Raw genomic sequence first — 24,648 nt, 5'->3', positions numbered from 1 at the left:
TGTCTGTAAAGGCTTGCTGAAAACCTTGATACAGAAAATCCAAGGAGGACTAAGCAACACCTACAGACTATGGGGGCCAGTTGCTCAGGTAGGGGGCGATCAACCCTGGTTCAGGTTGATTCTGTGAACCGACCAGTTGGGTCGGCACGATATGTAATGTGTGAAAAATATGGAATTCACACCGAATCTTTATGTGATGAATGGGAGAGAATGACTGTACAAGACAGGGACAAGTTCCCAAGAATAGGTAGCTTCAGTCCAGAGGTGTTACAAAATTTAAGGAGGAGGATATGTCTCGTAAAATCAGCAAAGAGACGAATTCAGCATCATGATTATTTACAGTTATGGCACCAGGAAGGTGAGATACAGAGAGGTTTGGCTCTGGCGGCGGGATCTGGGGCAGTCAGGAAGTTGATTGCCACAGCTCCTCCCCCACCATACATTGCAGGAGAGAAGTTGATTGCGGAGAGAAACGCACTGGGTTGTAAAACACAAACTCTTAGTAACACTGTAAATGTTAATGATGTTAACCAAATAACTCATGCAAGTATTAACCCGTGCAAGATGTACCCTGTTTTGAACCTTCCTCAGGAGTGTGATCAAGAAGACGATTCAGCAACAATTTCAGCTCTCTCTCTTGCAGCCACCATAGCAGAGACCACAGTAGGCACAGCGACACCCACGAGATTAGTGAAAGCCCCTAGCGGAGGGATAGGTGAGGTCGTGTCAACGGGTAAGTACGGCACCATGCACTACACAGAAACAATTGTACCACAACAAGCTGTAGAATCTACACAGGAAGAGGCTGTTAGAATTGCTCCTGTAAGGGTAATAGCAGTTCCCAATGGAAAAACAGATGTGTCTGGAGCCACTCCCATAAGGAACATTGCCATGTACACTCCATTTTCCAGAATGGAATTAAGAACAATAGTGTCCGAATTTCCTGACCCCAGGAAGGATTTAGTTGCTAGCCAAAAATACATCAGGGATTTAGGTAACACGGTAGAACCCAACAACAAGGATTGGCAGATACTGCTAAGAGCTTGTTTACCTTCCAATGTTGATGCAACTCAGTTTTTAGCTGATTGTGCATTGGATAAAGATGTACCGCTTACAGACGTGTACAATAAGGATAATGTAAAAAGGATAAATTTACAGCTAAAAGAGTATTTCCCAGCCGTTGTTAAATGGAATAAAATATTTTCCATTAAGCAAAAGGAGTCCGAAACGGCAATAGAATATTTTCACCGGGCACTATTAGAAATGGCAAAGTACACTGGTATAGAAGACATAAAGACCAACCCAAACCATCGAGAAGTAGCAGTATCTGTACTGATGGATGGTTTGAAAGAAACATTAAAAGCTAGGGTACAGACCACGCAGCCATGTTGGCGAGGTCTGTCAGTGTCCACCTTGAGAGAGGCTGCTATTGATCACGACAGAAATATCACTAGGCACAGGGAGTCGCAAAGTGATAAGTTGATGTCCGTAAGTATACAGGCGCTGACCACAAGGCAGCCTGCGTATGTACCACCGAATCCTGTGGGTAAGGCAAGTGTAATAACATGTTTTTCTTGTAACAGACCGGGACACTATGCACGAGACTGTAGAGTAAGAAATGTACAAAGATCTTTTCAACCCCCTAGACAACAACACCACACACGACATTGGGAGCAGGGTCCACAGAGGCGGAGTTTTGAGCCACATACAGGGGAAACAAAAAGATATCCCCCACACAGAGATTGGCATGCCTCTGGTAGTTCCCAGCTAACTCCCTCACAAGTAGTTGCTGCCAGCGGGATTCAGGGAGGTCAGCATACCCAATAGGGGTGTGGCCATACCTGTAATCTGCAACCAGTTAAATTGATTGCCAGTCTTGGAAGCGAACCAGAGATTGCAATCAATGTAGCCGGTAAAACTTTAAACTTTCTTGTAGACACAGGGGCGGCCAAGTCAGTGATCAATTCGACAGTGGGCATGAGAACCACTGGTAGGACAGTTCCAGCCATAGGAGTAACAGGAGTAGTCCAGCACTACCCTGTTAGCAAACCAGCCGAGATTACAATAGGGCCTTTGCATACCAAGCATTCCTTTTTGCTGGCTGCATCGGCACCGACCAATCTCCTGGGAAGAGACTTACTATGTAAAATGGGTTGCGTCATTTATTGTACTCCTGAAGGTGTATTCTTGGACATCCCTGAGAATCACGCTCAGGAAGTACGAGACATGTTAGACTCCCCATCAAAATTAATGTCACATTCCATTATGACAAATAGGAATCCATCCCAAGTAGAAGAGATGACATCTCAGATACCAGAGTCGCTTTGGACAAAAGATGGACAGGACACTGGATTAATGGCAAATGTAGCTCCAGTAGTTGTACAAGTAAAAGATGGTAGGATAGCTCCAAAAATCCCACAGTATCCTCTGAAGCCAGAGGTGGAGTTAGGAGTTTTCCCGGTAATAGAGCGCTTGCTACAACAGGGCATTCTAGTAAGAACGTCCAGCACAGCAAATAGTCCCATCTTCCCTGTTAAAAAGAGTGGGGGGAGGGGTTACAGGCTAGTGCAGGATCTAAGGGGGATTAACAAAATAGTTGAGAGTCAGTTCCCCGTAGTGCCTAATCCAGCTGTCATCCTAATGCAAATTCCTCCCACTGCCAAATTTTTCACTGTTATTGACCTCTGCTCCGCTTTCTTTTCGGTACCTCTGCACCCTGACAGCCAATATTTGTTTGCATTCACATACAGAGGAGTCCAATATACGTGGACTCGGTTACCCCAAGGTTTCATAGATAGTCCAAGTATATTTTCTCAGGCTTTGCATGATTGTTTACAGTCTTTCCAACCGGAAAGTGGATCAGTGTTGATACAGTACGTGGATGATCTACTGCTGTGTTCTGATTCATTGGAGGCATCCCTGAAGGATACGAAACAGCTCCTGTTTCATCTTTCAGACACAGGTCACAAGGTCTCCAAAGACAAGTTGCAATTATGCCAAGCTAAGGTAAAATACTTGGGACACTGTCTAACACAAGGACTGAGACACCTGACCGCTGATAGAATCCAAGCCATTAGAGACATGACACTGCCACAAACCCAGCAACAGATCAGGACGTTTTTAGGAATGTGTGGGTATTGCCGTAATTGGATCCCAGGGTTTTCCATATTAGCACTACCTTTGCAGGAAATGGTCTCCTCAAACAAACCTGATCGGATTTCGCATACAGACGAATCCGAAACAGCATTTGAGAGACTCAAACAGTGCCTAACGCAGGCACCAGCATTAGGTATGCCAGACTATGGGAAACCCTTTGAGCTATACGGAACAGAAAGTGCTGGGTGCGCAGCAGGGGTACTAACACAAAAACACGGTGATGCCAGCAGGCCAATTGCATACTACAGCGCGCAGCTAGACACGGTAGCGCGATCCCTCCCCACATGCTTGCGTAGCGTTGCAGCGATAGCATTGCTAGTGACGAAAAGCGAAGATGTCGTGCTAGGCCACAACCTCACAATCCATACACCACATGCGGTATCGGCCTTATTGAATTCTGCCCAAACCAGACATGTCTCATCAGCAAGGTTTACGAGATGGGAATTGGCATTAATGGCCCCAGTAAACATCACCATAAGGAGATGCAGCGCATTAAACCCTGCAACATTTCTCCCAGGTGTGCCTGGACAGGCACAAAGGGTGGGAGGTGAGAGTGATGGGGAAGGAGGATTTAATGCAAAGGAAGATACACATGATTGTATGGAATATTTGACCCAAAATTTTTCCGCAAGGCCTGACATCAGTGACAATCCACTAGAAGATGCAGAACTCACGTTCTACACGGACGGTAGTTGTCACAGACAGTCAGACTCGGGAGACTTGTGTACTGGATACGCAGTCGTAGATGACCAAGACACCATAGAAGCGGAACCGCTAGGCCCACCTCACTCAGCCCAGGTTGCTGAACTGGTCGCCCTAACCAGAGCATGTGAATTGGCTAAGGGTAAGTCTGCCAATATCTACACCGATTCTAGATACGCGTTCGGGGTAGTCCATGATTTCGGAGCGCTATGGCGTCTCAGAAATTTCATGACGGCAGCTGGTACACCGATAGCGCATGCAGCTCACATAAAAAGGCTTCTAACAGCGATACAGGAACCCGACAGAGTGGCTGTTATCAAATGTAAAGCACATACATATAGCCAAGACCCAGTATCCCTTGGTAACAGCCGAGCAGACGAAGCTGCAAAGCTTGCAGCTGCTACCCCCATACGGACAGACACCACACAACTGATGGTATTTAATACCATCAACACACAAAAGTTGTGTGAAATGCAGAATTTGTGTTCCACTCAGGAGAGAGCAGTCTGGAAGGCAAAGGGATATGGCCAAGAGTCCTCAGGGCTCTGGACGGATGGACATGGTAAACCAGTGGCCCCCAGGGCATACCTTCCGTGTCTGGCTGAAGCAGCTCACGGGCTGACTCATCTAGGCAAGGAGGGGATGTGCAAATTGGTAAGAGCATACTGGTGCGCCCCAGGATTCTCCTCTCATGCTAGTAAAAGAGCAATGTCATGCCTTACCTGTCTGAGAAAGAATATTGGAAAGGCAATACCTACAGAACCCTCCCATATCCCACCTGCCGGCGGCCCTTTCCAAGTAATACAAATTGACTTCATTCAATTACCCCCATGTAGAAATTTGAAATATGTACTTGTTTGCATAGATGTTTTCTCGAATTGGGTCGAGGCTTTTCCAGCAGCTACAAATACCGCTATGTTTACAGCTAAGAAAATTGTGCAGGAATTTGTATGTAGATATGGTATCCCTAGAATCATTGAAAGTGATAGGGGTACCCATTTTACAGGTGATGTCTTTCAAGGAATGTGTAAGTTGATGGGAATTGATAGTAAGCTGCACACTCCGTACCGTCCACAGGCGAGTGCGAAGGTCGAAAGAGTGAACAGCACTATTAAAAATAAATTGAGTAAAGTAATGGCAGAGACAGGATTGACGTGGCCAGAAGCTTTACCCATTGTTTTGTATAGTATCAGAACCACTCCCAGGTCCCCTCTTAATCTGTCTCCTTTTGAAATTCTGTTTGGTCGACAACCGCATGTCATAATTAACCCTCAGGATGATTTGAAATGTAACAATGAAGTAACTGTAAAGTACTTAATTAATATGAGTAAGCAGTTGAGGAATCAAAATGATAATCTGAAGTTGGTGATTCCTGATTTACCAGATAGTAATTGTCATGACATTGAACCTGGGGATTATGTAATGATACGAAATTTTCTACGCTCAGGTTGTCTTATTGATAGATGGGAAGGACCATACCAGGTCTTATTGACTAGCACCACAGCATTGAAGGTTGCTGAGAGAGAGACTTGGGTCCATTCATCCCACTGCAAGAAGGTTGCTGATCCAGAGAAGTCCCGTGATAAGGAACAGACGGTAGAGGTTGTATCACTAGAGTGTCTGTTCCAGGAGGACTGAGGCGGCACCTGAGCCTTGAAGACCGAAAGCAGCTGTCGACTCCCCTCTCCCTTTTATTGTTTTCTCCACTTCCCATCCCCTCTCCTTTAAAATTTCTTTTTCCCCCTTCTCATTCTTCTCTATTTCCTCCTCAAAGATGGACTTGCCCCAAGAGACTGTGATTCGGATTTTGATGTTAACCATGATGTTGACCAGAGCAGTCTGTTCCGGCGAGAGTACCATAGAGGTCGAAAGAGGTTCTGGAATGGGTTCCGATTATGATGATGGAGGCGTAGTTTTCCAAGATCAACCAAGCCAACAAGCAAAGGCGAGTATCAGAAAACGATCCGATAGAAGAAATTGTGATGGATTGTTAGCTGAGGAAAATTGTATCTGTAGGCTCTGTGATAATCTGGTTGAAGATGGATGCATAAAGAAATGTCAATCTAGTTTTAATATCCATATAGACCGGCATCCATTGAGTGACTATCACTCCTTAGTGGGTAACGTGTTAAACCAAACAGATTGTTGGGTATGCTCTCAAGTACCTCAGGGTCACAGTAAATCAGGGCTAGTACCATTTCCTTTAACGTTAGGGGAGGTACTTGAGCTAAGTGGTGGAAGACCGGTGGACCGGAGGTTTAACATCTCCAGCCCTCCTAGTTTGAAGCTCCACCAATACCATGTGGATAGGTCCCTCATATGTTTTAACATCTCCAATCCCAGAAAACCGGGAAATTGGGAAGTGTCATGGAGCAACCTTACCATGACCTTTTCACACAGAGCAGATAGAATGCCCACAGATACAGAGCTCGTACGCCACATAGCCAGTAGAGGAAAATCATTCCGGTATCGATATACCTTAGGAAATAGGATTACTAAAGTTGGAGAGGTATCACCAGGATACTGTGCACATATCGTACAAACCGATACGTGCATTAGACAGATGGAAGAATTAGGGTCAGGAGATTTCACCTGGAAGGTTTGTAACATGGTCATGTCCTTCTCCGTCCCCTATGTTCTCCCCGATGATGCATATTTCATATGCGGGAGAAAGGCGTACAAGTGGCTTGCCCCAAACTCTGAAGGATTGTGTTATATTGGAAAAGTATTGCCTGAAGTAATGACTGTTACACATGACAAAATGAAGGACATACACCGTGGTGCCCAAACTCCTTATACTCACACTCACTACGAGCACCTTGTTAAAAGACAACTGTCAGAAAGGTTAGAGCATCCGGCCTCTGATCTTATCCATGAATCCACCGGGATTCAGGTTCTGGTAGCGTTAGATTTCACTCGTACCGCTCGAGGAGTGATGAATTATAGATACATTTCCGCACTCGCCAATTTGTTAGATAATATCACTGAAATGTATGATGACACGTTTAGATACACTGGAAGAGAACTTCAAGCTTACAAAACAGAACTAGTTCAGCATAGGATGGTTCTTAATTATCTTACAGCAGTAACAGGCGGATATTGTGTTACATTGGCAACACAGTACGGCATAAAGTGTTGCACGTATATCACAAATAGCACCGAGGATCCGGTAGAGGTCATAGACCAAAAGATGGACGATATTCTGCAATTAAAGTGGGAATTTCGTCGAAAACACAATCTCACCCTTGCTGCTGTAGGTAATGAGCTGACTGGTTGGGTGTCATGGTTGAACCCGCGAAATTGGTTCTCCGGTTTAGGAGACTGGGCTCAAGGAGTCATAATGGATGTTGGAAAGTTTCTCCTATGTATTTTGGGTGTCGTTATATCGTTTGGATTGATATTTAGATGCGGGCAGGCTTTAATAAGGTGCAAACAAAGTACAAAAGTGATGAGCTTGAGGAGTGAGGAAACTGTAATTAACCTGGATTTGATTTATGACCCAATGCTAGAAACCATGACGTAATGATGTAATGAGTATACGGTCCGTCTTTCACCCATTTCTATGTTTTCCTCCGAGGTACAAAGACCCACGTAGACGAAGGATTTGATGAGCCAAGGGGCCGACAACGGAAAGATGGAAAGAAGAAGAGCAGACGACCTGATAAACAAGATTTTGATGGACAATGCCATGGGTACCCCAGTTTCCCTAGGAACTTTAAAATCACGCTAGCCCAACATTTTTTGTAAATCCATGGACGTTGTATGCTTTACTCACGATTTATGAGCAAAAGCACAAAGAAGAAGACTCCAATCAACTGACACCAATCAAGACCTCAATCGACGAATGTACATTTCCCTGACATAGAATATTATTGCATTTTTCGTAAGTGTTCTTTATCTTCATCTCTACAACCCTCAGGTAACGACACACATAGACGATAGGGAATACAGGCACAGATATCAGCAACCACATACCTCCCCCATTCATGTATCATCAACTAAAATGTGCATCCCCATTTTGTTACAACTGAAAGCCGAAATGAGCTCGGTAAAGTTTGACAGCCCATCCACAGACCTGTACCACAGGATAAGAAGGAATTCAAATGTATACTTCGCAATACCTCGAAGCTTGATTTACTACACGTACGGCACGATGATACATGACCCTCCAAACATGGACTCATACACACATGCTCCTGCTTTCTCACTAGGTCATACCCTCTTCACACCTTCTCCTCTCTCCTCCCCTACCCAACCATGGAAATCAATTAACCCCTGACTTACATTTTTCTCCTTAAATATTTTGTGGCAGTTATTATTGACTGCCAAAGGGTGGACTGTCAAAGTCAGAAAAATGTCTCAATGCACGTTGCCATATTTGCACCGCACACTGGTCCGTGCTGCGCATGCGTACGCTCTCCCGTGGAAGCGCATACCCGCAATAGCGTGCACTCGCACGCGCAGTATGCGCATTTACGGTAGAGTTTATGTGATCGTAGCGTGCGACTCATTAGTTACAAATGTTCACAATTAATGTAGTTTATAGATCATGATCCCTTTGATAGTTTCTGTAAGTTTGGTTAAAGTATAATGTCCCAGAGCTGAGGAATCCCTCTTTGCATCGTACGAAGGGTTTAACAGGAATCATACAGCAGTGTTTGGTACCCATCGGAAGAGTATTTAATTAGCAATATTCCGGTGTTGGTTTGGAGCGTATTAATCGCTCGTGCGAATAGTTATGGACATAAGAAGTTTATGTCCATTTCTATGATTTGCACATACTCAGGTATGCGGCGGGAAACCCAGTTTCCCACCCACCTGAGCTGTTGGAAATCGTCACAGCCCACCTGTATGAATCACCCTATGACCTTTTGTTATGATGCAGGGCCGAATTCCTTCGGCCAATGGACAATGGGATTGTAGGACCAGGAGATTGCATTGTGTGTGGAGCATAAATAGGCAGGCCGACCACATCCAGCTCTCACTCTCTCATCAACGGTTATCTGCTGATAATCGGGAGCTGGATATCGAGGCGCTGGCGATCATACCCTTTGTGCGTAAGTTCTCTCCATAATCATTGTCTTTCTGCGAGCCAATCTCTCTCTCTCTCTCTCTCTCTCTCTCTCTATCTCCCTCTCTCCTCTTTTTCTCTTAAATACCTTATAGTATTATAGTATTGTATCGTATTGCATTTAGGTCAGTGTAGTATTGTCTTTTTGTATTTATTGTTTAGTTCTGTGGTTAGGAAGTCTCTGTTATATTGTAGTGTATCATATGTACTGTTATCCCCTTTTACAAGTATTCTAGATATAATACAGTTAATAGGCCTTGGAAACCTAAACCAGTATCTGTGTATTTCCTATAGTGTTAAGTGTTCACTTGAGCGTCGGTGACGCTCAAATAGCTTTTGTAGATAGTCAGGTTACACAAGGTTGCATTTACACCCTGTATTCACATTAAGGTATTCTGTGTATTTCATCGGTATAAGGTTTAACATAAAGGTATAGTGTTGTGAGCGTCTGCATCGCTGGTGACCTCCTCGTGGTCTCTAGCGTACGCTACGTTACAGCGAATCTTTCCCCTAGACATAACCAATAACGTGTCCTGTGATCACTGGGCCGTGAGCGAACGTGACGCTTGAGCGTCTCGCCTACGGCTGAGCGATCGTTACGCAAATAGCGTATCATTACGGTATTTCTTAAATAAACAGCGTACAGTGTTCTTAGCTTCATAAGGGTTGTTTATACGACAAGGAATTTAGCATTGTCAGAGTTTACTGCCACACCCGTTGGTAACCCTTTAGGGTTTTGCTGTTGCCCTTAGCAATGGCATTTCGGGTTCTCTACGTATTAAAACACAACATCTCGCTTCTTTCCATCTGAGCATTCCTAATACTAGGGAGACACCCAGTTTCTTAGCCTCTGGGCTTCTCTGTTCACTTTGTGTTGATTTTGTTACCCTATCACCTTCTGTGTACGTAATGTCATATTCCCCAGTCTGTCTGTGAGATCATTTGTTTTGGATCCCTCTCCGTTCAGACACCAGTACATTCCTGCAGGCACTGGTGTGCATAACAATTGCTAAATACATAGCTAAAGGTGTGCAAACTTTTCAAGGGAATTTTAGAGAAATGTTCTTTAGCAAAATCCATTACAGTATCATTAAACTATGCAAATAATATTACTAAAACATTGAATAAAATTAGACTACAATTAAAACTGATATCCACTGACTAAACCTTGACTAAAACAACGCAAAAGAAAAAGACTAAAATGTGACTAAACCAACTACAATTTTAAGTAAGCGACTAAGACTAAAGCTAAATTAAAAATCCTTGTCAAAATTAACACTGCTGCCAGTCTGCCCCCAGGTGAATACCAACTTACTTGGGTGGGTAAAAAAAAGTCTTTTTTTTCTCTCTCAATAGGTCTAATTGATATTTACTTACAGTATATTACATTTTGGAAAACATAGTCAATGCAGTTCTCTTTAAGTTACACAAAAATGCTTTTCTGACAAACAAAAAACCCAGAGAGGACATCATTTGCGGAGTGCCATAGTTTTGCACCAGCAGCCCAACATGGATTCTTAGCACACGTCACTCTGTATGCCTAGTCTCAGCTCATGGGACATGTCCTATAAATTAGGAAGGGTGGCGTATGAAATGCTGGTGGTCGGGATGCCAGCAGTCAGAATACCGACTGCGGAATCTGTCCATGGGAAGGTAAGTATACTTACCTACCCCCCCTGGTCTCCCAACCCTATTCTTCCCTGGGATGTCCAAATAACCTAAACCCCCCTCCCCGCAACTTAAACCTAACCCCCCTACTCCCCACAGCCTAACCCTAACTCCCCCCCCCCCCACTCCCACAGCCTAAACCTTACCTGTCTAACAGGCCGACACGTTCGATCGGGACCCTGATGGTCAGGTACCCATCGCAGCCTAACCCTCCCAGGTGGCGCCTAAACTTAACCCTCCCTCCCTACAGCCTAAACCTAACCTTCCCTCCCTGCAGGCTAACCTTCTCTGGGGGTTGCCTAAAACTAAACCCACCCCCCTCTCCACAGCCTAAACCTAACTAACCCCGGTGCGCAGTGTGAGGCGGGAGGCGGCGCGGCGATCAGGCCGGGGTATGGAGGAACGAGGATCCGAGAGGATCCAAGTTCTTCCAATCAGCGCCTCCGGATTTGAAATGGGCGCCGGACGCGAGCCAATCGCTGCTCGCGGCTTGGCGCCCAATGAGGAGTCGTCGCGGCGGGCCAATCGTTGCTCGTCGCGGCGGACCAATAGGAGTCCGCCGCGTCATGGCTCCGCCTCCTCCCAGCGGCTTATATCAGGCGCTGGGCGGCGGCGGGAGTTGGTTGCGTGCCGGAGCCGGAGCAGAGAAGAGCTCCAGAAGACGCCTAGAGAAGCACAGCGGCGGCAGAAGAAGCGGCGGCGGAGAAGACCGGCCACGGGACGGAGGAAGAAGATAGAAGACGGGACGGAGCAGGACAAAGAGGCGGAGCCGGCGGCCCAGCAGCAGAGTATCGGTGGAGAGTGCTGCAGAGAGAGGGAAGCAAAAGAGCTGACGAAGCTCCCCTCTGCAGCCTCTCCCAACGATCCCGGTAAGCGGCCTTGGGCCTGTACCACCCTCCTATAGGCCGCATCCTCCCTAGACCACCAGGTGTTCGGACATTAGGCCCGTGGGCAAAGTCAGGCCCTTCCGGCCTGTGGGCATACAGTCGGGCCCTCCCGGCCCGTGGGCACCAGTGGGTCAGGCTCCCTGGGTCCAAGGCCACGCGCAGTCGGGGTCCCACCCGGCCCGTGGCCCAAACACCCAGACCTGACCACACATTAAATAAGGGGTTCGGGCATTAGGCCACAAGCCACCCTCTCCCAGCGCAGTAGGCGGGCACTAGGCCCGGGGGCACATCAGGCAATAGGCCTGCGAGACATTAGAGGGCATTAGGCCCTAGAGTATTTTGGCCAGTTAGGAAATATAAGGTGACCCTGGGCACCAGGCCCAGGTCACCCCACGAGGGACGAGTTAGGCGGGCATTAAGCCCGTGGTTACAGTCGGGCCTCAGGTCCATGCGCAAATAGGGGGCGTTAGCCCACTGAATAATTCCCCCGGGGTGAATAAAGGTGGCACCGGGCGCTAGGCCCAGGCCACGCTGAGGTGGTAGGTTGACAGGTCCGTTTGACCCGAGCCTATAAGAAGGAAGTGCACAGGAGGTGGGCAGGCTTGTGTGGCGCCCACCCCCTGTCCAGTGGTAGGGATTTAAAGGGACAGCACCGTTTTATGTTGTACTCCGATGTGTGTTGTTACCAGGGACGTGCAGTCAGGGGAGGCAGTGCCTCCCCTGTCATTCTCCCCTGTCATTAATGATTCAAATAATATAAAGAAGACACTTATGACACATATTCTGTGTCATAAGTAACTTCTTTACATTGTCCTAATCATTTTAATGCGGAGTAGTTGTTTGGGAGGCACTGATAGCAGTGCCTCCCGTTATCAATAGGTAAAGATTAAAGCAGGGAGAGGGGGGGACAAGCACTGGGCTGTGAAAGCCCATTAAAACCTGCGGGGGAAAGCGGCACTTATACAAGTGCCTCATTGACAGGGGAAACCCGCCCCTGTCAACGAGGCAGATGTGATTGGACAGCGGATCCAGTGCTGGATCCGCTGGTCCAATCACCCTTATGCGGTGGGCGGAAGCAACGGCGAGCGGGTCACCACAGTTACAGTAGCATGGCCGGCGGGGTGAGTAGGCAGCGGGACCCGGCGGCCGGCGCTACTGTGGAGCCGGCGGGGTGAGCAGGCAGCGGGACCCGGCGGCCGGCGCTACTGTGGAGCCAGCGGGGTGAGTAGGCAGCGGGACCCGGCGGCCGGCGCTACTGTGAAGCCGGAGCTGTCACCACAGTTGCGCGGCCGGCGGGGTGAAGGGCCAGCGGGACCCGGCGGTAAAGCACACCAAGGAGGGCGCTGCGGCGGACCATCAGTATCTACATCGCCGCAGCCGCCCGCTGTGCCTGGATGCCGCTGGGTGTCCTCCTGCTCCCAGCCCTCCCGCGATGCTAGGGAACTGGGGGAGGACGTGATGTATTGCCCTCCCCCCTGCCTCTCAAAAAAAAAAAAAAAAGATATATATATATATATATATATATAGTGTTCGAAGTGAGGCGGTATGGTATACCACCACTTCTTCCGCTGACCCAGAAATTAAAGTGCAGCAGGAGGCGAGGGAAGTGGCCATCCTGCTGCACATGGTGCTCTAGTCCCTGCTCGGCAGCCGGCGGCTGCTTACCACCACCGCTCCCCGCCCGCTGCTCACCGCCACCAGCCGCTCACTGCCACCAGCCGCCACCCGCAACAAATGGCGGTCAGAGGGACCTCACCGCCACTGCCCATTGGTGCCTCCGCAGACCACAGTCAGGTAATGTTCCCCTGCTGTCACCCTCTCTCCCTGTCATTACTGTCCCTGTCGCTATTGTCACTCTCTCTCCCTGCTCTCCCTGTCGTCACTCTCTCTCCCTGTCGTCACTGTCTCCCTGCTGTCACTCTCTCTATCTGTTGTCACTCTCTCTCCCTGCTGTCACTCTGGCTGTCCCTGCTGTCACAATTTCAGGTCATTCAGTGTGCTACAATGTGAGTTTCCGCTCATTCAGTGTGCTATAATGTGAATTTCGACTCATTCAGTGTGCTATAATGTGAATTTCGGCTCATACAGTGTGCTATAATGTGAATTTCGGCTCATACAGTGTGCTACAATGTGCATTTTGGTTCATTCAGTGTGCTACAATGTGAATTTCGGCTCATTCAGTGTGCTATAATGTGAATTTCGGCTCATACAGTGTGCTACAATGTGCATTTTGGTTCATTCAGTGTGCTACAATGTGAATTTCGGCTCATACAGTGTGCTACAATGTGCATTTTGGTTCATTCAGTGTGCTTCAATGTGAATTTCGGCTCAGTGTGCTTCAATGTGAATTTCGGCTCAGTCAGTGTGCTACAATGTGAATTTCGGCTCATTCAGTGTGCTACAATGTAAATTTCGGCTCAGTCAGTGTGCTACAATGTGAATTTCAGCTCAGTGTGCTTCAATGTGAGTTTCGGCTTATTCAGTGTGCTACAATGTGAATTTCAGCTCATTCAGTGTGCTACAATGTGAATTTCAGCTCATTCAGTGTGCTATAATGTGAATTTCAGCTCATTCAGTGTGCTACAATGTGAATTTCAGCTCAGTGTGCTTCAATGTGAGTTTCGGCTCATTCAGTATGCTACAATGTGAATTTCAGCTCATTCAGTGTGCTACAATGTGAATTTCAGCTCATTCAGTGTGCTACAATGTGAATTTCAGCTCATTCAGTGTGCTACAATGTGAATTTCAGCTCATTCAGTGTGCTACAATGTGAATTTCGGCTCATTCAGTGTGCTTCAATGTGAGTTCCGGCTCATACAGTGTGCTATAATGTGAATTTCGGCTAGTACCGTGTGCTATAAGGTGAAAGGGACACGCCCCATTTTGGGTAACCACGCCCACTTCTCTGGGGGGCGCGCCTCCGGCGCACACGCGTAATTGCGTCCTTAACTTTTCCATACCCCCGCTTCAAAATTTCCACTTCGACCACTGTGTATATGTGTATATATATATATATAATCCAAATACAAAAGGAGGCACTCGGAGACTTGCAGATGCAAAAAAACTGTTTTAGTGAAACCACTGCACAATTACATCATGATGATGTAATTGTGCAGTGGTTTCACTAAAACAGTTTTTTTGTATCTGCAAGTCTCCGAGTGCCTCCTTTTGTATTTGGATTATTGATGGAGGTGGAAACCTCAGAGGACGGCACCTGAGCCAGTAAGCCCACGGAGGCCTTCCGAGTGCCGGCCACCATTTGTGTATGTATGTATGTATATATATATATATATATATACACACAGCAAGACACAGCAAGAAAGAGGCGGCACTCGGAGACTTAAAGTGCAGATAAATTGTATTCGACAAAAGTAGACTTGTTCACTTTGACAAAGGGGTAATGTGACCCCGAAACGTTAGTCTACTTTTGTGGAATACAATTTATCTGCACTTTAAGTCTCCGAGTGCCGCCTCTTTCTTGCTGTGTGTGGATTGCCCTTGGAGGGCATCGGAGCCTATTTATAGAAGAAAGTGGGAGTGCCGGTCCGTGTGGACTATATATATATATATATATATACCATGTATATACCATATGGCTGCCTTAGTGCATCTATATTTTCCTGACACCTATCACCCTAATATCTATCTATTAAGGAATTGAAACTTAAACATATTGTGTTTGGACAGAATTTTAAGTTTTTTTTTAAAACAAAATTGTATGTTGTTTTTGTATGTAATCCTGTATTGTGGTAAAATCCTCTGTATATCACAGATACTGTAAGTAATGGCCCAAGGAGGCTCATGCCTGTTTAATGAAGGCCTTTTATCTCAGGCAGAGCAAGGTATTATCTCCTTTACCGATGATGATATTGAAAAAGTTTTATTTGATAAACTGGATTTTGAAACGTTACCGGCTGAATCATCAGCAGACATATTCTATAGGATATTGAGATTAAAACGGCGGGAGGTGGACCTATTGTTACATGGACAGTTTTTGTCTGAATACCACAGACGTAAATTATTACCACGTGGTTTTAGGGTTAATAATGTACCTACCATTGGTAGGAATAACCCAGTATTTTGCAGCAGGTGGTGTTCTATCCTAAATAAATGTTCACTTGATCTTCTAATACTAGTGATAGAAGAGGTGGGAACCGAACTTAAAAAGGTTAAAATAGAGATTGAGCAATTTGAGACTCTCTCCCTATCCACATTACGTGAAGATAAGACCAATAATTGGGTAGATAGACTGCAGACACAAGTCGATACCTATAAGAAGGAACTCACCTCTTTCAAAAGAAAAAAATTAGCCACAGTTACAGCTGACTATCAAAATCATATGGTATATAGATGGTTGTTAGGAAACAGTAATACACAACAGGGTGATCGATCAGGACGTTTTTTCAGGAAACGCCGGCAAGCCCCATTTTCCCGTGATATTGTCTCCTCCATATCAACCTCAGACACCGATTTATCTGATGTACAACGGGGTAACACCTCTAATTTTTTAGACAAAAATACCGGACCCAAAGGCCTCCCACCAGCCCAAGGGAACTCACGAAACACAGATCAGTCACACGGAGAGGCGGTTGTAAAAAGAAGGGGCCGCAGGAAACAAACTTAGATCTGGTATTCAACTTATCCCATAGAGACCTCAATCAGTCTGAGGTCAGTCTTCTCGCTAGAGGATTGTCGTTTGTTCCCACTTTTCCACATCAAGTATTTCAAGGAACCATTGACCAATATAGGTTTGGGAGAAATCTTAGACTGAAGGAACACTTCTCTGGTCAACCTAAAGTGGCTGACAGAAAGATTTTTAAAAAAAGTTCTAAATTTGATCCTATATCCCACAACCCTAGCATAAAGACTTTTCTTAGATTGGTTGAAAATGATGTGCAACATTTTAAGCCAACACGTCTCTATGACAATCTGACCCCTGGTGAGAGAACAGCACTTAAAAACCTGAGAGATGACACCTCAATTGTAATAAGACCAGCGGATAAGGGAGGAGCCGTGGTGGTACAGGACTGGGTAGAGTATGACCTAGAGATATGTCGCCAGCTGGCAGACACCAATGTGTACCATAGGGTTAATAAGAATCCTATCCCCATGATTAAAAAGACCATTGACTTGAGCTTGAAGAGAGGCATCGAGAGTAATTGGATTGATCAGGATCTTTTTGAATTTTTAAGTGTAGATGAACCTAAATGCCCCATCATCTATACTACTCCAAAAATCCATAAAACAATGACCAAACCGCCTGGGCGACCTATAATAGCGGCTGAGGGTTCATTGTTACAGCCCATCGCCAAGTGGGTTGACTATATACTTCAGCCATTTGTATGTGAATGCCGTAGTTATATACGGGATACGAGTGATTTTCTTATCCAACTTGGATTACATGGTGCTCCCAGAGACAAGTGCCTTCTGGCCACCATGGATGTACAGTCACTGTACACTATCATACCACATAACGATGGATTAGAAGCTATTAGAGAGACGCTCAGAGGAAAACGAGAAGGAGAGGTACCTACTGAATATGTATTGGAACTCACCAATCTTGTATTGAGTCAGAACCATTTCAGGTATAAGGATTCATACTACCTTCAGGTATCAGGTACGGCCATGGGCTCCAACCTGGCGCCTGCATATGCAAATTTGTATATGGCTAAATTTGAGGAGACATACATCTTACCGGTATATGGATCTAAAATATCCTTTTACAAAAGATTCATTGACGATGTCTTCCTTGTATGGGAGGATACACAGGAATCTTTTGTTGAGATGGTGAACGACATTAACTTACTTCAGAGCCCTGTAAAATTCACCCATGAAAGTTCCTATGATTCAATACATTTCCTTGATGTTCAGGTATCCATTGTGGATCAAGCATTTGTAACATCAGTCTACAGGAAACCTACTGATAGGAACACTACTTTGTTGACCAGCAGTTTTCATCCCCCATCGTTAAAATCCAATTTGCCTATTTCGCAGTTCTTACGAGTGATGCGCATTAACAATGAGGCAAATATAAGGGAGGAGCAACTGGTAGAGATGAAACAGCGATTCAGCCAGAGAGGGTATTCAACTAAAATGATCAGCAATAGTCTTCGAAAAGCCAGAAAAATATACAGTAGGACTGAGCCTAAGGCAGCCAGCAATGAGAATAGAATGGTCTTTACCACTAAGTTTGATAACTACGCACATTTTACGCGTAAGACATTGCGCAAACACTGGCCAGTATTAAAAACTGACCAAAAGTTACCCTTTACATACATGGATCCTCCTATGATGGCCTACAAAAGAGGACCCAACCTCAAACAAATGCTTATGAGGCCCACAATGGAGCCTGAAATCAAACAAAATTTCCTGCAGATTATGAGCAGTAAACCTGGTTGCTTCTCCTGTGGGAGGTGTACTACCTGTAGATCTTTATTTACCGGCTCTACCTTTCCCCATCCACATTCAGGGAAGAAGATTAAGATAAGGTACCATCTACATTGTAGACTAGACTTTGTGGTCTATATACTTACATGTCCCTGTGGACTATGTTATGTAGGGCTCACAACCCGATGTTTTCGGGAAAGGATGGCAAACCATCGGCTGTCAATCAGAACAGCAATACAAACAGGTACCACAGATAAGCCGGTAGCCAGACATTACCTACAAAGAGGTCACCAGGTAGCCAATCTAAAATGCAGATTAATTGATTGGGTTCCGCCCTTAACCAATGGGGGTGATCGTGCTTTAGTCCTACGTAAAAGAGAAAGTTTTTGGATTTCACATCTAAATACTGTCTCACCTAAAGGCCTTAATGAGCACTCTGCGATGAATGTCTTTTTATGAATTTTCAGTTAAAGGCTATCTATCCAATAATTTCCACCATTAGGCAGAATACAGTGCCTTGTGATTTAGCAGATAGGATGTACCACTAAGGAGGTCATTGGCGACACAATATGGATTTACCTAAGCCGACATTAATAATTGTAGAATACATCAGATACCCTGATAGGGTTCACTTAGTTATCCTAGTGTAGCCCGAGTCCAATATTTTAAGTAGTTTCTTCTATTGTGATATGAAACTTGGGTATTTCGTCTTGTGTCGCTATGACCTTTGTTAATATATGTATTCTCTATGTTTCTATATACAAATGTATATTTTTAAATAAGTGTTTAGTTTAACTAAGTCTGTTTAATTATGACTGCCACACTCCATTAAAAGTTCTGGCCTATATGGATATCGAGATATTATTTGGCCAAGAGTGATAGCACCAGTACAGACTGACCAGTGGACCGATATATGTAAACACACTTGCCCCAACCCTAATATTGCATGAATGTGCACGATTAGAGTGTACATAGTCAATAAGATGTGTTAAAGAAGTTTTTCCACCAGATGCTCAATGGACATTGAATTGTCCTTCCATCATTGAGCTCTATAAGGTGAGCCAGAAGAATGAATTAGCTTGTACGTTCCCCTGGTAACATAAGCCTCATGCTTATAGAGCCTGTAGAAGGAAAACGAGTTTTCAGTTTGGCCCATTGCGGCCACCGTTAACAGTTATTTGCATGAACTAGGCACTTCCGGAAATCGAGCTGTGGAACGCATATGCGTTCCACCAGCGGCGCTGTAAAGTAATTAACCACACTGAGCCGAACTCAGCAGCGCGGATGGCCCTGACTGCTAACTTATTAGTTCATTTATCCACACTGCAATAAGCATGTAGGGGGTGAAATTATATAGGTAAGAAAATCGAGGAGGGGGACGCATTTGAGGCCGTCCCTGCACTTCCGGGGTAAGGGGTATAAAAGTCCTGTCATTTTGCCAGTTACAGTTGTGGCTGTAGAAGGTGTCAGCATCTCCTGTAGAGTGGGTGAGTACTGCTATTACATTAGCATGAGTAGTTGGTAGATCTATATCATTTTGACTATTGGAGGATGAACTATGTGAACTGTCCTTACAGTGATCTCCTATGTTGTCAGAGTTGCTCGGAGGTTGTGTGGCTAAGTAAGCACACCAGTAAGTATTGCAGTTTAAGTTGTCTCACTGGTGGTACTGGAATGAGGGGATTTATTGAAGTTTATTGAATATGTGGCCATACACATGCTGTTGTGTATATATGTGAGTGTACATATGCATCCATATATGTATGCATGTCTATATGTATATATCTATTTACCCCTACAGAAACCTGTTAGTACTAAGTCTGACCCATCCATGCAGCACGTTCATTGTCTGAACATGAGACATTGATTCCCTGAGTAAGTGGATGTTGTCCTGTTACCACAGCCATTATACGTTTAAGAGAAATGCCCTAGTTCACATTGGTGTTTATTTTTCTGGACGTGGGACTGGTGAGCACGCTTGGCCAATATAGACATAGGTGTGATATTACATTCGAATCACGATGGGTGTCTGTGAGACCCTTGTAACCAAATACTGTTGGAGTGTGGCAGTCTATATATATATGTTTTGTGTTTGTTCCTTTAAGAGAATTACTCTATCTATTGTCTTTTGTCTTTTGTAGTAATCAATGTATGATGCTTTCAAAAACTGTATAAAAATCGAAGCTTGTCTTGAGAAAGATCCGCGAATTAGGATCGAAACGTCGACTAATTGAGCCGAATATACACTGCAATAAAGCTGTTATGAACAAACCAGAACCGTTGACTATTTGAACCTGATGAGTGCACCTCCATATTGTTGGACTTTGGGTTATATATATATATATATATATTTTCTCAGTGCCTCCCCAGCCAGTGACCTCACCGCACGCCACTGGTTGTTACCGTGCAGGGCAAAATGTTGTTATAGAGTTTGTGCATAGTTTGTGTTGCACCACTTACACTTGAGCCAGTTTGAGGGCTTTGTTATGCAGTTAGTGTAGCGGACGCACACTAGATTAGAGTTAGGCCCTGCACGGCTGTTTCTCTCTTTGCCTCCTTACAGGGACCTGTAAGCGGAGAAGATCGGAGTACAAGACGTAGGACGGTGAGTAACATCGGTTTGTGTGTCCCTTCTGTGTGTCCCTATCTGTCTCCCTTCCTTCAGGGCGAACGGTGAGCCTTGCACGACGGTGCAAGGCAGAATTTCCACCTGGTGTGAGAGTGCCAGTAGGTGAAATTCGGGCTCTGAGGCGGATGCCTGGGATGACCCTCACCTAGCCCGAAAGCACTATTTTCCTTGGCTCCGGAGGGCGTTTCGGTCCACAGTTAGGAGGACGACACTCAGCAATCTCTTTCCTCCTAGGTCATCGTGTCCGGGTCCGGCGAAAGATTCTTCAGGTCCGTTGAAGGTTCCGGTACCTGAAGGTGAGAGAGAGCGGCGCCTGGTGAGTACCAAAACTACACCTGTACGGCAGCAGGCACCACCACACGAACCGCAGCCTCTCTTACATTTGGCGTAGTCGGCAGGATGTCGAACGCGGAGAACGACGCTAACGACGCTCCTCCGGGAACGGAGAGGAAATTCAATTTTGGACCGGCCTTGACACATACCCCTCGGTATGATGGGCAGAATATGCCGTTGGCAGACTGGAAGAAGAGACTGGATGGAATCATCCAGCTATATGGGGTGCCCTCTGAAATGCAGTTGCATTTGGCCTTGAATACGCTGGATGGGGAAGCCTGGCGGTCGGTGATCCTTGTTCCAGAAGAGGAGCGGAAGACGTTGAAAGAGGTACTCACGATCCTCGAGGGTGCCTATGGTAACACTGCTTCTGCTGGAACCTTGCATCAGCAATTGTTCAACCGATTCCAGAGAGAGGACGAGTCCATACCCCAATTTGCCAATGCACTGCAGGACATGCTGCGCGAAATCACGCGGCGTGACCCAGAAGGTCTGGGGTCCCTGGTTAACCCCAGCATGATGCTGAGGGACCAGTTTGCGCTGGGCCTACGGAGTATCCCCATCCGACAGATTCTGTTGGATAAGATTGCCAACGATAAGAACATGACCTTCCGTCAGGTCCAAGTGGAGGCGGTCGCTAGGGATCGAAATGCCAATTTCGGACCTTACGCCATGGCCCCACAATGGTTGGCACCGGTGTCTGCGGTGGCCAGCCGAGAACCCAGCCCCATGGAAGCCTGTGTCCAAGACCTTAAAGCAGCATTCGCCAAAGTCACTCTGGAAATGAAAGCAGAGATCTCCCAGTTGCGAGACGAGGTTCATAGGCAGAGAGGTCCTGGTGGGTCCGAAGATCGGGCGCCGCACCGTCTGCCCGGGGAATCACGGGCCAATGTAGGGGGCGCTAGTCCCAGGGAAGGTAGGGGTCCCCGTTGCTACCGCTGCAATAGATTTGGACACATTGCCCGGGAATGTAGTGAGCCTAGGCAAGACCCTTCGTTAAACTAGAGTCCCTCGCGGTAGCGGGGGGGATGGGCGGAGGAGAAACCACTATAGTGGATTCTGCCGATATAGTGGGTGAGTGTCCCGTTGTGGTTGGGTGTCTCGGGGGAAAGGAGCAGAAATGCCTGTTGGATACTGGCTCACAGATCACCACCATGTCTGAGGCTTGTTTCCTGGAACATTATTCTCATTTGAAGGATTCCGTGTTGGAAAGCTGGGTTACCCTTACGGCTGCCAACAACCTTTCTATTCCGGTTGTCGGAGTGGTGTGGATGGAGATCTCGATCTGTGGACAGGCGTTGGGGAAGAAAGGAATACTGGTCGTGGGAAGCTTGGGTTTGAGTCACGGGCCCGTGATTGTGGGCATGAACGTCCTCCAAGATCTCAATCAGCTTTTGTTCCAGGAAAGGGGTCCGCAGTACTGGAAGGAAATGGGTGTTCAACGGCCCACAACAAGCATTTCAGCAGGTGGGGAGAATATGTGAAGCTGGGCATCGGCAAGAATCCCTGGGAGCAATTCGGACCGGTCATCGGCAACAGATAGAGTTACCTCCCCGCCAGGAGATAGTCCTTCCCCTCGAGGTGCGGACACACCAACGCCTGGAGGGGTTAGAAGTGATGGTGGAACCCAATGGGTACCTCGGAATGGACTCGGGAATCATCCTGGCCCGATCCCTGGCGGTAGTAAGGGACGGCAAGGTGTTGGTTCGGCTGTGTAATCTTCTGGACGAGACCAGAAAAATTCAGGCGGGAGCAACTATTGCCAACGTAACGGCTGTCGCCCGGGACGGAGTTTCAGGGGGGCGACAGGTCTCGCTGCATACGGACGAACAAGGATCCTGGTCCATGGCGGTGAGCCTGGATAAGGAGGAGGAACCCAGTACGGATTGGTGCGGCCGGGTTATCAGAGAACAGATGGACGTCTGTCTGGACGAATGTAGCCCCAGTATGGTACAGAAGTTGGAGCATATGCTGTGGGAGCGACGGAAGGCGTTCTCCCGGCATGAAGAGGATTTCGGATATACCGAAGATTTGAAACATGAGATACGTACTGGAGAGAGCCCTCCAATCCGTGAGAGATACCGTCCCATCCCACCTAAACTCTACCAGGAGGTCAAGAAGATGTTGCGGCAGATGTTGGATAACCAGGTCATTCGCAAGAGCAAAAGTCCATGGGCTGCGCCCATCGTGTTGGTGCGGAAGAAGGATGGTTCCATTCGATTCTGCGTGGATTATCGGCGGTTAAATAGCAGTACCGTGAAAGATGCTTACCCGTTGCCTAGAATAGAGTCGTCTTTGGCGGCCCTGGGCAATGCTCGGTATTTCTCCACACTGGACTTGGCCAGTGGGTACTGGCAAGTGGCGGTTAACCCACCGGATCAAGAGAAAACCGCCTTCACAACTCCTATGGGATTGTTTGAGTTCCTGCGCATGCCTTTTGGGCTCACCAATGCCCCGGCTACATTCCAACGGATGATGGAGAGATGTTTGGGAGACTTGAATTTCGAAGCTCTGCTGATATACCTGGACGATATCATAGTGTTTACCCCCACTCTAGAGGAACATTTGACGCGCCTGGATGTGGTGTTGCAGCGCCTGGAGAAGTATGGACTCAAGCTCAAGCCCCGCAAGTGTCATCTTCTAAAATCGAGCTTGGAATACCTGGGGCATGTGGTGTCCAGAGAAGGAGTCTGCCCGACGCCTGGCAAGATTTCAGCAGTCCAGGACTGGGAGACGCCCACCACTACCACTGAACTGCGCGCGTTTCTGGGGTTGGTTGGATACTATCGGCGGTTTATCAAGGACTTTGCGAAAATCGCGGAACCATTGCATGCCCTGCTTTGAGGGGTGCCCACTACAAAAAAATCGCAGGTAGTGGCCTGGGGTGAGGCACAGGAGAAGGCGTTTCGGCGACTGAAGGAAATGCTCACGGAGGCTCCGGTTCTGGGATATGCTGATTATGAGAAACCATTTCTGCTCTACACTGATGGCAGCCTACAGGGATTGGGGGCAGTTCTCTCCCAAGTACAAGATGGCCAAGAACGAGTGATCGCCTATGGTAGTCGAAGTTTGAGGGAAACCGAGCGGAACCCGGACAACTACAGTTCCTTTAAGTTGGAACTGTTGGCTGTAGTCTGGGCCGTGACTGAGAAGTTCGCCGAGTACCTGACCGCTACCCATGTGGAAATATACACGGATAACAATCCCCTGGCCTATCTGGAAACTGCAAAACTGGGTGCCCTGGAGCAGCGTTGGGTAGCCCGGTTGGCAAAATTCAGCTATAAAATACACTACCGGCCAGGGAAGAGTAACTGGAACGCGGATGCGCTGTTGCGATACCCTATGCCCCTGCCCCCGACCTCGAGGTACCTCGAGGATGAGGGCACTGAGGTCCCGGACTTGACCAGGATTAAATGCCCAGTTATCCTGGAAGGGTCACAAGTGTTTGAATGCGCTGCTCTACTCCGGAGCACTGAACAGGAGTGGGCTTCATTACAGCAGAGTGACCCGGGACTGAGCGTCATTCGGCGATGGAAACAGAAGGAACATTGGCCTAGCCAGTGGGAGAGGAGTCGGCTGAACCCCTACTGTCGAAAGGTCCTGCGGAGTTGGGACCGATTACTCGTCCGCGGCAGAACACTGCGTCGACAGGTGTACCTCCACCACGAACTCAGGATGGTGGAACAGGTTGTGGTGCCGGAAGCAGCCCTCCAGGCTCTGGTGACGGAAGCGCACGATGGCGGAGCCCATTTGGGGGCAGCCAAGACCTTTCAGTGGATGCAGCGCCAGTTTTTTGCCCCTCAGTTATGGACATT

At 46.9% G+C, this 24,648-nt stretch overlaps 1 protein-coding gene and 1 long non-coding RNA gene across 2 annotated transcripts in view; one reads left to right on the top strand and one right to left on the bottom strand.

Moving 5' to 3' along the window:
* The window catches only part of ASIC4 (acid sensing ion channel subunit family member 4), a 702,581-nt gene that overhangs the window by 456,992 nt on the left and 220,941 nt on the right, over positions 1–24,648 (bottom strand). The gene's annotated exons all lie outside the window — the stretch shown is intronic.
* On the top strand, positions 19,038–20,148 carry LOC134943497 (uncharacterized). Its single transcript, XR_010181573.1, has 2 exons — positions 19,038–19,504; positions 19,673–20,148. It is a non-coding gene; the product is annotated as an uncharacterized LOC134943497 (long non-coding RNA).

This window comes from Pseudophryne corroboree, chromosome 7 (genome assembly GCF_028390025.1).
Source record: "Pseudophryne corroboree isolate aPseCor3 chromosome 7, aPseCor3.hap2, whole genome shotgun sequence".
In the NCBI taxonomy this organism is placed as follows: Eukaryota; Metazoa; Chordata; class Amphibia; order Anura; family Myobatrachidae; genus Pseudophryne; species Pseudophryne corroboree.
The sequence above is the reverse complement of the archived record's forward strand: the minus strand, read 5'-3'. Positions and strand labels throughout refer to the sequence as shown.